This window comes from Plecotus auritus (assembly GCF_963455305.1).
Source record: "Plecotus auritus genome assembly, chromosome: 5".
NCBI classification, from domain to species: domain Eukaryota; kingdom Metazoa; phylum Chordata; class Mammalia; order Chiroptera; family Vespertilionidae; genus Plecotus; species Plecotus auritus.
In genome coordinates this window covers 134,556,462-134,571,534 of record NC_137776.1, presented here as the reverse complement: position 1 = coordinate 134,571,534, position 15,073 = coordinate 134,556,462, and the positions used below count along the sequence as shown (strand labels likewise).

Below are 15,073 nucleotides of genomic sequence, written 5' to 3'. Positions count from 1 at the left end.
ACAGAAAACTTCCCTGATATAGGGAAGAAAAAACCACACAAACCCAAGAAACTCACAGAGTCCCAAGAAAACCAAACCCCAGCCGAAACCGGTTTGGCTCAGTGGATAGAGCGTCGGCCTGTAGACTGAAGGGTCCCGGGTTCGATTCCGGTCAAGGGCATGTACCTTGGTTGCGGGCACATCCCCAGTGGGAGGTGTGCAGGAGGCAGCTGATCAATGTTTCTCTCTCATCGATGTTTCTAGCTCTCTATCCCTCTCCCTTCCTCTCTGTAAAAAAATCAATAAAATATATTTTTTAAAAAATGTTAAAAAAAAAAAGAAAAAAGAAAAATGAACCCCAAAAGACCGATGCCAAGGCACATTATAATTAACTTGGCAAACTCCAACGACAAAGTAAGAATCTTAAAAGCGGCCAGAGAGACACAGAAAGTTACCTACAAAGGAACCCCCATCAGACTAGCGACTGATTTCTCAACAGAAACTCATCAGGCCAGAAGGGAATGGAATGAAATATACAAAGTCATGCAAAGGAAGGGTCTGAATCCAAGAATACTGTACCCAGCAAGGCTATCAATCAAAATTGAAGGTGAAATCAGGAGCTTCACAGACAAAAAAGGACTAAGGGAATTTATTACCACCAAACCAGCAATGCAAGAAATGCTAAAGGGTCTGTTGTAAAAAAAAGAAAAAAAAAAGAAATAGGAAGCGAAGAAGGAACACAGGGGTACAGAATAAAAATGGCGACAAATAAGCACCTATCAATAATAACTTTAAATGTAAATGGATTAAATGCCCCAATCAAAAGACATAGAGTAACGGATTGGATAAGAAAACACGACCCATATATCTGCCGTATACAAGAAACCCACCTCAGAAAAAGACGCACACAGACTGAGGGTGAAGGGATAGAAAAAGGTTTTCCAGGCGAATGGATATGGAAAAAAAGCTGGAGTAGCAATACTTACATCTGACAAATTAGAACTCAAAGTGAAGGACATAACAAGAGATAAGGAAGGCCACTTCATAATACTAAAGGGAGCAATCCAACAAGAAGAAATAACTCTGATAAACATATATACACCCAATACAGAAGCACCCAAATACATAAAAAACTCCTGGAGCATATCAAGGGAGAGAGTGACAGCAATACAATCATAGTAGGAAACTTTAATACCCCACTATCACCATTGGACAAATCCTCTAAACAAAAAATCAGCAAAGAAACATCAATCCTAAATGACTCACAAGACCAGATGGAATTAATTGACATCTTCAGAACATTTCACCCCAAAGCAACAGAATATACATTTTTCCCAAGTGCACATGGGTCATTTTCAAAGACAGACCATATGTTGGGTCATAGGCAAAGTCTCTTAAAATTCAAGAAGATAGAAATCATATCAAGCATCTTCTCAGACCACAGTGGCATAAAACTGGAAATCAACTACAATAAAAACAATCCAAAAAAATCAAACACATGGAGACTAAGCAGCATGCTATTAAACAATGACTGGGTTACCAGAGAGATCAAAGAAGAAATAAAAAACATCATGGCAACAAATGACAATGAAAACACAACAATCCAAAATCTATGGGACACAGCAAAAGCAGTCTTGCGAGGGAAGTTCATAGCTCTACAAGCCTACTGCAAAAAACAAGAAACAATGGTAATAAATTACCTAACCCTACAACTCAAAGAGTTAGATAGAGAGCAACAAGAAAAGCCCAGTGTAAGCAGAAGGAAGGAAATAATAAAGATCAGAGGAGAGATAAAGGACATAGAGACACACACATATAAAAAAAAAAAAAAACCAATACAAAAGATCAACAAAACCAAGAGCTGTTTCTTTGAAAGGATAAACAAGATTGATGAACCTCTAGCCAGGCTCAACAAGAAGCAAAGAGAGAGGACCCAAATAAACAAAATCAGAAATGAAAAAGGAGAAATAACAGACCCCACCAAAATACAAAGGATTGTTAAAAAATACTATGAACAACTCTGTTCCAACAAAATGGACAACCTGGAGGAAATAGACATATTCCTAGAAAAATATAACCTTCCAAAACTCCATCAGGAAGAATCTAAACATCTCAATAGGCCAATAACTATGGAAGAAATTGAAGCAGTCATCAAAAAGCTTCCGACAAACAAAAGCCCGGGGCCAGATGGCTTCACAGGGGAGTTTTACCAAACATTCAAGGAAGAACTAAAACCTGTCCTCAGACTATTCCAAAAAATTCAAGAGGAAGGAACACTTCCAAGCTCATTCTATGAAGCCAGCATCACCCTAATACCAAAACCAGATAAAGACAACACAATGAAAGAGAATTACAGGCCAACATCCCTCATGAACACAGATGCCAAAATCCTCAACAAAATTGTAGCAAATGGGATCCAGCACTACATCAGAAAGATCATACACCATGACCAAGTAGGATTTATCCCAGGAATGCAAGGATGGTACAATATCTGCAAATCAATCAACGTCATACATCACATAAAAAAATTGAGAGATAAAAATCACATAGTCATATCAATGGATGCAGAAAAAGAATTTGACAAAATCTAACACCCTTTCTTGATAAAAATTCTCAACAAGGTGGGAATAGAAGGATCATACCTCAACATAATAAAAGCCATATATGATAAACCCACAGCTAACATCATACTCAATGGGCAAAAACTAAAACCATTTCCCCTAAGAACAGGAACAAGACAGGGATGCCCACTCTCACCACTCCTGTTCGACATAGTACTGGAAGTATTAGCCATTGCAATTAGACAAGAAGAAGAAATAAAAGGCATCCAAATTGGAAAAGAAGAAGTAAAGCTGTCCTGATGACATGATATTGTACATAAAAAAACCCGAAAGACTCCATCAAAAAACTAATAGATTTAATAAATGAATTCGGCAATGTAGCAGGATACAAAATTAACGCCAAGAAATCTATGGCATTTCTATACACCAATAGTGAATTTATAGCAAGAGAGACTAAAAAAGCAATCCCATTCACCATCGCACCAAAAATATTAAGATACCTAGGAATAAACTTAACCAAGGAAGTAAAAGACCTATACGCGGAAAACTGTAGGACACTGAAAAAAGAGATAGAGGAAGACATAAACAGATGGAAGAACATATCATGTTCATGGACTGGTAAAATCAATATCATTAAAATGTCCATACTACCCAAAGCAATATGTAGATTCAATGCACTCCCCATTAAAATACCAACGACATATTTCACAGACCTAGAAAGAACTCTCCAAAAATTCATCTGGAATAAAAAAAGACCCTGAATAGCCACAGCAATCCTGAGAAAGAATAACAAAGTAGGTGGGATCAATACCAGATTTCAAGCTATACTACAAAGCCACTGTTCTCAAAACAGCCTGGTACTGGCACAAGAACAGACATATAGACCAATGGAATAGAATAGAGAATCCAGATATTGACCCAAATCACTATGCTCAACTAATATTTGACAAAGGAGGCATGAACATACAGTGGAGTCAAGACAGTCTCTTCAATAAATGGTGTTGGGAAAATTGGACAGATACATGCAAAAAAAATAAAACTAGATCACCAACTTACACCATACACAAAAATAAACTCTAAATGGATTCAGGATTTAAACATAATATGGGAACCCATAAAAATACTAGAGGAATCCACAGGCAGAGAAATCTCAGACATATGCTGAAGCAATTTCTTCACCGATACCGCTCCTAGGGCAATGGAAGCTAAAGAGAAAATAAACAAATGCGACTACATAAAAATAAAAAGCTTTTGCACAGCAAAAGAAACCATCAACAAAACAAGCAGCCCACTGTATGGGAGAACATATTTGCAAATGTTATCACTGATAAAGGTTTAATCTGCAACATCTACAGGCAACTTATACAACTTAATAAAAGGAAGATAAATGATCCAATAAAAAAATGGGCAATGGACCTAAATAGAATCTTTTTGAAAGAAGACAGAAGGAAGGCCAAGAGACATATGAAAACATGCTCAAAGTCACTAATTATCCGAGAGATGCAAATCAAAACCACAATGCGGTACCATCTCATACCTGTCAGAATGGCTATTATCAACAAATCAACAAACGACAAGTGCTGGCGAGGATGTGGAGAAAAAGCAACCCTCGTGCACTGCTGGTGGGAATGCAGACTGGTGCAGCCACTGTGGAGAACAGTATGGAGTTTCCTCAAAAAACTAAAAATGGAACTGCCATTTGACCCAGTATTCCTACTTCTAGGATTATATCCCAAGAAACTAGAAATACCAATCAGAAAGGATATATGCACCCCTATGTTCACAGCAGCACAATTCACCATAGCTAAGATCTTGAAACAGCCTAAATGTCCATCAGCAGATGAGCGGCTTAGAAAACTATGGTACATCTACACAATGGAATACTACGCTGCTATAAAAAAGTAGGAATTCTTACCATTTGCAGCAGCATGGATGGACCTGGAGAGCATTATGTTAAGTGAAATAAGCCAGGCAATGAAAGAAAAATACCACATGATCTCACTCATTTATGGAAAATAAAGAACATTATAACTTCATGAATAAAAAGATAGATACAGAGGCAGTAAAGCACCGAACAGATGGTCAAATTACAGCCGGAAGGCTGGGGAGTGTTGGGGAGGGAGAGAAACAGATCAACCAAAGGATTTGTATGCATGCATATAAGCACACCAATGGAGGCAAGACACTGGGGGATGGTGGGATGAGGGCATGCGACAAGGGGTAGGGGAGGCTGGGGAAAGGTCAATGGAGAAAAAAAAAGGAGATATATGTACTAATATATGTAATATTTTAAACAATAAAAAAATATTTTTTAAAAAAACAAAACTCCTTGTCTGAGCTGTTGTTTGCAAATATCATCTCCCATTCAGTTGATTGCCTTTTTGTTTTACTGGTAGTTTCTTTTGCTGTGAAGAAGCTTTTTAGTTTGATATAGTCCCATTCATTTATTTTTGCCTTTACTTCCCTTGCCTTTGGGGTGATATTCATAAAATCTTCTCTTAAGACGAAGGTCGGTAAATTTAGTACCTATGTTTTCTTCTATGTAATTTATCGTTCCAGATCTTATATTTAGGACTTTGATCCATTTTGAATTACTTTTTGTACATGGGGACAAATTGCATCTGGTTTCATTCTTTTGCATGTGGCTTTCCAATTTTCCTAGCGCCATTTTTCAAAAGGCTTTCTTTTCTCCATTGTGTACTTTTGGGTATCAAAAATTATTTGCCCATATACATGTGGTTTTATTTCTGGGCTCTCAATTCTATTCCATTGGTCTATGTGTCTGTTTTTCTGCCAATATCATAGATCTATAGTATAATTTGAAAGTCAGGGAGTGTGATATTTTTGGCTTCATTCTTTTTTCTCAGGATTGCTTTGGCTATTTAGGGTCTTTTTTGGTTCCGTACAAATCTGTTGATTTCTTGTTCTATTTCTTTAAAAAATGGCATTGGAATTTTGATGGGGATTGCATTAAATCTTTGGGTAATATAGCCATTTAAACTATGTTGAGTTTTTCAATCCATGAACACAGAATATCTTTTCATTTCATTGTGTCTTTTTCAATCTTTTAATAATTTTGTAGTTTTCAGTACATAGGTCCTTCACATCCTTTGTTAAGTTTATTCCTAGGTATTTTATTCTTTTGGTTGCAACTGCAAACGGAATGGGTGTTTTTTTCCCCGTTTTTTTTTTTTCCCTTTAGTTTCATTGCTAGTATATAGCAGTGGATTTTTGTACATTGATTTTGTATCCTGCAACTTTACTATATTTGCTTATTGTTTCAAATATTTTTGGTGGTCTTCAGGGTTTTCTATATACAGAATCATTTCATCTACAAAAAGTGATACTTTTACTTCTATTTATTTCACTTGCCTGACTGCTCTGGCTAGGACTTCTAGAATTATGCTGAATAATAGTGGTGAGAGTGGGCATCCTTTTCTTGTTCCTGACTTTAGAGAAAAAGCTTTCCATTTTTCACCATTGAATATGATACTGGCTGAGGAAAACATTGACAATGAGTTTAAATAAATAACACAATTTACCAAAGAGCTTCACAACATGACCTAGGAGTGGTAATAAGAAAACATTTATTGAGAGCCTACTATGTATCAGACACTTAGTAAGATGATTTATATAAATGATCTCATTAATTCTTAAAAAAAAACACACAAAAAAACCCTCGAAGGCAGGCAATTCCTCATTTTAATGTGAGATAACTGAAGAGAAAAAAAGATTACTTACTCAAGTGTTACACTGTAAGTAAGCACCGCAGCCAGGGATTCTACTGCCAAAGTCCAAGTTCCATTATGCAATGCTAACCTCTCAAAAATCATAGTTACCATTTATTGATTCTTACAACTTGCCAAGCACCATGTTAGGTACTATGCTTTGCTATTCAAATTAATCTGTGTAATGCTACAGCAAGGTAGGTATTACCTCATTTTTTTTACAGATAAGCAAACTGGCTATAAACAGGCAAATAAATCGATGGATGACTTATAGCTAATGTGCACTGGAGCGTGTATCTGTACTAGACATGTCTCACATCAAAGCTGTGCTCTTTTCTTTTTTAAAGCACGTTATTTGTTTTTGAGAGAGAGAGAGAGATTTGTTGATCCTTTTATGTGCCCTAACTGGGGATTGAACCTGCAACCTTGGGATATTGGGACGGTGCTCTAACCAACTGAGCACCCAGCCAGGGCTAAAAAGCTGTGCTCTTTTTAATGATAAAATACTGTGTTCTTTCTAACTTTCTACAGCAATATAATATGCTTTTGACAGATTTCAGAGCATTCCTTTATACTAGGGGAAGATTCGCATATTCACTATTACATAATACTTTCAATCTATAGCCTCATAAAAACAATCTGAACAAAAAATTTCCTGTATTCTTCAATAAAAATTAGTTATTCTTTTTAATTAAATACTTACTTTTAAAATAGAGCATTGTGTACTATAAAACCTCACAGTCTTTATTTAGTAATCTGTTTTTGTTTCAGGTCAAGATATATACAGGGCAAGTTACATACTGCCTCTCAGTGGGCTTCCACTGCTCTAAGTCACCTGTTACCATACAACAGATCTAGGATTGTGTTGAAGTCAAGAACAGTTAAAACATACACAGAAATGCCCTAGCCGGTTGCTCAGTGGTTAGAGCATCGGCCTGCGTACTGAAGGGTCCTGGGTTTGATTCTAGTCAAGGGCACATGCCTGGATGGCAGGCTCCATCCCCAGTGGAGGGCATGCAGGAGGCAGCGGATCAATGATTCTCTCTCATCACTGATGTTTCTATCTCTCCTTCTCCCTTCTTCTCTGAAATCAGTAAAAGTGTATTAAGAAAAAATAAAGAAGCATTTAAAACACACACACACACACACACACACACACACACACACACACACACACACGGATTTTCAGCTTTAATTCTTGGGCTTAAAACACAGCCATGGGCAAAAAGTTGAATCTCAACTTGTACCAAGAAAATGGATAAAAACCTTAATATAGTCTAGTAATTAAGGTTACAAGTGCAACCTAATGAAGCTTTTTAAAACTATGCTTAGAACAGCTCAAGAAAAGAAAGCTCAGCTTGAGAGGAAAAATAAAACTAAAAATATATTTTACACTATAAATGTAGGCACAAAACTCTAGTCTTCTAGAATATGCAGATACACTTACTAGAAAAATGAAGATGATTATCATCCCCACTCCAACTCCTCTTTCCTCAGTCTCTCATTATCATCTTTATCCCTCTCCTTCACCTGGCTGCCCTGCCTGTCTTTACCCCTTGGCCTTCCACTTCCACTCCAATTCCCTCCTAGATTGGCCTTCCCATGTATAAGAATTTCCCAACACATTCACTACTCTCTTAGTGTTTTCATTTTAGGAACCATAAGTGAATGGATAATAAGACATTAATCACTGTTAAAAGTAAAGGGCATTTGTATTATTAAATACCAAATCTGGGAAGTACTTAGAATGTGAGGCCACAACTGGATTTTAAACTTGACCTTTATTTACTAAAAGTGCATGTTTTGAACGAATATTTATATTCTACAGAAATTTCTGGAATGTTCTATCTCTAAGCAAGCAATTTGGCCTTAACAAAACAGCTGATTTCCTCCTATTCTCTTGGGCAAATTTTTCATCATACTGGTAATTTTTAACCCTATCATATAATTCAGTAACTGCTGAACACCTATTTCTTTTTTTCTCCTTTAATTTAGAATATTGAGTCAGTTGTCAAATTCTGCTTTTTTTTTTTTTAAATATATTTTTTATTGATATTTTACAGAGAGGAAGGGAGAGGGATAGAGAGCCAGAAACATCGATGAGAGAGAAACATCGATCAGCTGCCTCCTGCACACCCCCCACTGGGGATGTGCCCGCAACCAAGGTACATGCCCTTGACCGGAATCGAACCCGGGACCCCTGAGTCCGCAGGCCGACGCTCTATCCACTGAGCCAAACCGGTTTCGGCTCAAATTCTGCTTCTTATTGCAATATATTTCTAAAAATGTTTTTTCTTTCCTGTCAATGTGATAGAAAAGTCATGTAATCATTCCTTATCTGGATTTAGAATTTCCTCTTTCTGAAGTTACCTTCTACCCCACTCCTTCATCTACATCTCAGTCAGTTTCTTTATAGCTATTTAATGATATCCTAATTACCTGGCGAGATCCTTTCTGCTAATCCTGCCACTTACTAGCTGTGTTACCTTGGACACAGGAATAAATTTCTCTGTGCTTCAGTTTTTTTAATCTATAAAATCTATATAATAGGAAATAACAGTATCTACTTTATGGAGTTTTTATGAAAGTTCAATGAGACAATATGCATAAAGGCTTAGAACAGTGCCTGGCATACATTAAACAATAGATGAGTATTCACTTTTGTGGGGGTGGGACAGGGTGGGAGAGTAGAAGGCAATAAAATAAAAGGATATGGAGTACAGTTTATCCTTTTACTCTCTTTTACCATGGCATCTTGAGTTGGTTCTCTAAAAGTTTTCCCCATAAAGACACACATAGTTAAGTGCTATAATAGTGCTATCAACACAGAACTATACAATCTTTTTTACAAATATCGGTCTGGATGTAACCCAATATTGTAGATTACATTACTTTCTCAGTTATTCCCTATAAACCAGGATACTGTTTTTTACACATCTGATAGATCTTATTTAGTGCTCATTTCCTTGTACTGGGCTCCTGATTCAATTATTTAAAATAGCACAACAGTATGAAAAAAAGATATAGTAACTATGAAAAAAGAACAGTCTGAGATAAAGAATGACACAACACAAATAAAGAACATATTGGAAGGAATACACATCTGATTAGGGGAAGCTGAGGATTGAATCAGTGAATTAGAAGACAGAGTTGGAAATATCCCTCAATTAGAGAACCAAAAAGAAAAAACAATTACAAAACAGGAGGACAGCTTAAGGGAACTGTGGGATAATGTGAAACGAAACAATATTAGAATAGTAGGTGTGCAGAAAGGGAGAAAGGAATAGAGAAGGTGGTGTTTGAAGAAATAATGGTAGAAAACTTCCCTAACCTGGTAAAGGGAAAAGTCACACAAGTTTAGGAGGCACAGAGAACTCCAAATAAGAAGAACTCAAACAGACCCACACCCAGACACATCATAATTAAAATGCCAAAAATTAAAACAAAGAAATAATCTTAAAGGCAGCAAGAGAAAGAAAACTTTACCTACAAAGGAATTCCCATAAAGCTGACGCCTTGATTTCTCATCAAAAACTCTATAGGTCAGAAGGGAATGGCGTGAAGTACTCAAGGTAATGGAAAGCAAGGATCTGAGACCAAGATGACTGTATCCAGCAAGGCAATCATTCAAAATAGATGGTCAAATAAAGAGCTTCCCAGACAAAAAAAAAAAAAAAAGGCTAAAGGAGTTCATCACCACCAAACCAGCATTATAAGAAATGCTAAAGGGATTGTTGTAAGGGATTGTTGAGAAGAAGAAAGAGAGAGAAACCTAGCCATACAGAATTAAAATGGCTATAAATAAGTACCTCTCAATAATAACCCTAAATGTGAATGGATTAAATGCTCCAATCAAAAGGTGTAGGGTAGCTGAATGGATACAAAAACATGACCCAACTATATGCTGTCCACAAGAGACCCACCTCAAAACAAAAGACACTCACAGGATGAAAGTGAAGGGATGGAAAAAAATTGTCCATGCAAATGGAAAAGTAAAAAAAAAGCTGGAGGAGCAATACTCATATCCAACAAAACAGATTTTAAAAGCATCATGCTAAGTGAAATAACCCAGTCGGAGAAAGATAAATATATGATCTCAGTCATTTGTGGAATATAATGAACAACATAAACTGATGAACAAAAATAGAGCCAGAGAGGGGGGGAAATATACTAGAGTATAATAAAAGTAATCCTGTTATTTGCAGATTTTTAATATTTCCTACAACTTTTGTGATATTATACTATGTTAGTACAGTTTTGGTAATATTATTATACTTAAAATCCTTTTATTCTTAAAATATTAATGTTTATTGCATGAAATATTATATGTAAGATCATTTTCTTCAATAATTGGTGTTTATTGCATGTAACATTATTATATTTAAAATCGTTTTTCTTGAAATAAAAAAAAAAAGGTCATAAACAAAGAATCAATAATCCCAAGGTTGGCAATAAACCTAACCTCCAGTGGCAAATACAGTTTACAACTTAAGTGATTAAACTCTGCTCTCTATAATATATACACTAACAAATAAATGTAGTGTATTCTAACACAAACTAATAGTCTCAAAGTTACTTGTCAATGTTCCAAGGTTTGCATTAAATAAACTTTTGACTTTTATAGTCAACTCTGCCTTTTCAGAAAACGGACTTAGCCTTAAAATCAACTCAATGATGACAAGATACATGTTAAAAATAAGTTACAAAAAAAAAGTTTAACCTCATTTTTTTGCAACTGGTATATAAATATTTTTTAATCTTCCTAATCTATGTAAAGCAATGTTTGCCTTCTCAAAAGCACTTTCACTGACAACTTACGATCTTTTCAGATTTACTGCTATGGAAATTGTAAAACTTCCTGATAGTTTAATAATTTTAATCCTTAATTTTAATCAAGGCTAAAAAAAGAATGTTATAGAACAGAGTATAGATAATAACCAAAATAACCTAGAAATAAATGTAATTGTTATGAATAGATTTAATAAATAAGTATTCTGAAGGAGAAGTATCTGGTGCTATAATTATGCACATTAAGAAAAATTCCACATTGGGGGGTGAGGGCAGGTATGGGAGTGGGGTGGGGGGGGGGGGCAATGGTAAGATATGTACACATATAATACCTTAATAAAAAATTTGAAAAAAAAAAAAAGAAAAATTCCAATGTTTTTCTATTCTATAATGTTTCCAAGAGTAAGGAACAGGCTTAAATTAACTAAAAATGAATTCAAAATTTTAAAAGGCAGAAAGAACATTCTCATTCTGAAAAATAGATAAAAATGGTTACAAGTTACAAAATTCTCTTATAGTGCATTAAAATTATCAAATCATTTTTAACCAATCTGCCTTTGTGCCTTCTATTAAAAACCATCTCCCATCACAATAAGGTGGTTTACTAAATTTGGAGATGCAACCAAAAATTAAAACATAAAAGGAACCAGATTAACCACATGTAGAATTTAGTCTACCCTAAATGAAGGTTAATAAATCAGTCATGGATGACACAGCTTATCCCAAAGCATATTCTACACAATACTATTATTTGGAAAAAGGGGAAAAAAAGCCCTGTGTTTAAATAAACTTGAAAAATACTAAGTTAAAGAAAACGAAGCAGTTTCTTTTCTTCAAGACCTCGAAGCAACCTTAATATTCAGGCACAGAATCAATTATTCACAATTCTAAAGTCTAAAAGATTCCGAAAAATAAAGTTTTAAAAAATAATTTATATGGTAGCAAAATCTGACCTGAACTGTTAAGAGGTTCTTTATAGTCTTCATCCTTTAGTCTGATTATTCATACATTTTTCTTTTCTGTAGAAATTATGTATTTGATTACAGAGCTACTCCAAACTCCACTGAGGATGTTCCTTCAAAAACACATCATTAACACCCTTCTAAAATCTGAAGATTTCTGAATCCCCAAACATAAATGGTACAAGAGTTTCATAAAATGCATTGTGGACCTGTACTAATGCACAATGTAACTCTCTAAGAGGAACAGCTCCCAAACTTGGGACCATGGAGCTCACTCTTAAAAAGAGAAAGGAGCCCTAACCGGTTTGGCTCAGTGGATAGAGCGTCGGCCTGCAGACTGAAGGGTCCCAGGTTCGATTCCGGTCAAGGGCATGTACCTTGGTGGCGGGCACATCCCCAGTAGGAGGTGTGCAGGAGGCAGCTGATCGATGTTTCTAACTCTCTATCCCTCTCCCTTCCTCTCTGTAAAAAATCAATAAAATATAAGAGAGAAAGAGAGAGAAAAAAAGCCCTGATTGGTTTGGCTCAGTGGATAGAGCATCGGCTGTGGACTGAGGGTCCCAGGTTCGATTCCGGTCAAGGGCATGTACCTTGGTTGCAGGCACATCCCCAGTAGGGGGTGTGCAGGTGGCAGCTGATCGATGTTTCTCTCTCATCAAACTCTCTATACCTCACCCTTCCTCTCTGTAAAAAATCAATAAAAATATATTTTTTAAAAAAGAAAGGAAATACTGGATTAGAGTATGTCCAAAACTGACTATCAAAGGCCACACAATATCTCATACCTATTAAAGAAGCCCAGGGCAAAATGATGTACAATAAACTTTTGTTGTTATTATAACATTTTATGTAATATTGTAAAACAGTAAGAAGCTTAGTGTCTGATGATGAAAGAGAGCTGGTCTATGCTTATCCACTGCTAACAACAGAACGGTATTTGCCAAATCCAAGTATTTTTGTTACTGAAGACTTGACTCTCTAAAATTTGCTCTGAAGATAAAAACGAAAAAGTATATAGGCAAGAGCATTATTTTCTCCTATTTCATGCCTGTAAGACTTCTCTCCTCAACTAAAAAGGCACACAGAGGATACACAAGTACTAGCTGAATTTGCTTCTGACCTTTTTTCATTCACTTGTCTAGAATTGGACATGAAGTTCTCCAATTTTCTCTCTGATCTACATTCTGAACTTATATTTCAAAAATTGAACACTTTATTTGCTTACAATACAAATTCATTTTATTCTAATCCTCATCAACTAATATTTTTATTCTGCTACATCAATAACTATGTTACTTTCTAAACCACTTTAATTCATAATTAACTTTGAACACATGAATAGTGGGTCATAAATAAAAACTTAATCAAAGGTTTTAGGAAATAATGGTATTAATAAAACAGTATTATATATTATAAAACTGGAAACATTTTCAAATTTAAAATATTTAATATTTCAGAGGCCAACATTTCAGAGAACTCCTCAAGTCAAATTTAATTTATATAGCCTAATGGATTGCTTATAAAATTTAAAAGGTTTATTTCTGAAAGTTACTTTAAAATATTGTAGCTTTTCATTACTTGGCCAATTTGGACCACTTTGCAATTTTCAGTTCAACTAATTAAGCCTGTTCTTGATAGTAAATTTTATACTACTTCTTTATCAATGATACATTGCATATACATTTAAAAATACATTAAATTTTATTTAATGATTTAAATAACTAAGGTATAACATCTACTATAGCAGTTAAACTAAATTCACCCCATTTGCCAATTCATTATCAAATTATTGCCAAATCTTAATTATCTTTGTAACTGAGATAATGAAAAAAAACTGAAATCCACAAATAATTACAATAAACCACAATTTATTTTAGTAAACAATTCAAGGTTTTCCCAATCAGGCAACTTTTTATTAGGGTTAATAAATGAAGTTAATCATCTGCTTTTATCTCACCTATCCTCTCAATAAATGAGACATTTTAAACTGATTAAATGGCAAAGATTAGGAAAAGCAAAAGCAATTAAAAAATAGAGCAATCAACCACTGAATACTATAAGTCTGTATACACACTTTAACAGCTGATAACCCATTTAGTTTTCACTTCTTTTCAGGTTTAACTGATTTGAAATGGGTGAAGCCAGACTAATCTTTGAACAAAGAAAATTTATCCTGAAGTGCCACTAGACTTTTTCTTTTGGAGATACATAAAAAATAAAGTTTACAGTACAAAACAGTCGACGAATCGAGGGCACACAAATACTAAAGAAATAATTCTTGATGTTTGAGATTCCATGAGTTTGTGTTATCACCAGTGCCTGGACCAGAATTGTCATCATTTCAAAAACAGGCAATGACAAAAAAAAATTATTCATTTCTGTAGATTCTTTTAAATTTTGAAAATGAACTATATGTTAATAAACACAGACTTTATAATCATTCAAAGTGCATACACATTTTGGGGGGACACCCTGTATATTTATCGGATTTTTTGCTTTAATTTTTAAATAGGCTTGTGACAAATACATTATTTAAATTAGGTATAAGACAAACTTACAAATTCTGTTATAAAAATATGATTCATGTCTTATTAGTTGATATAGCTCTTTCCTTATATTTCACAACATTTTTCTGGATATGCAAATAACAAACTGAAAACAGTGCTGAAAAATATATGATGTGGGGAAAAACTGAGACCCAGAAAGATAAACTGGCCTGCCTTGGTTTAAGAAGCTAGTTGCTATGAACTTTAGTCCTGGGAATGCAATCTCCTGATACCAGTGCTTTTTCCACGGCACTGTAACTGCCCTTACCCAGGGAAAAAAAAACACTTCTCATCAGTGATGGAAAGTATCACTTATGGAGAAACTGGTCCAAAGAAATGTAAACACATAATGTCCAAAGACTGTCAGATGAAAATTAAATTCAAATGCACTGCATCAGTATTTTGTTGTTATTGTTGTTAATAATAAAACCTCTTCTGCTCTGGGTTTTAATCATGGGGAATAATATAAAACTTGACCCTTACATATGCATGCAAACACACATACATAC

At 35.0% G+C, this 15,073-nt stretch overlaps 1 protein-coding gene across 4 annotated transcripts in view; it reads right to left on the bottom strand.

Annotated features, from left to right (window-relative positions):
- BRD10 (bromodomain containing 10) overlaps positions 1-15,073 on the bottom strand; it is a 107,963-nt gene that overhangs the window by 44,047 nt on the left and 48,843 nt on the right. The gene's annotated exons all lie outside the window — the stretch shown is intronic.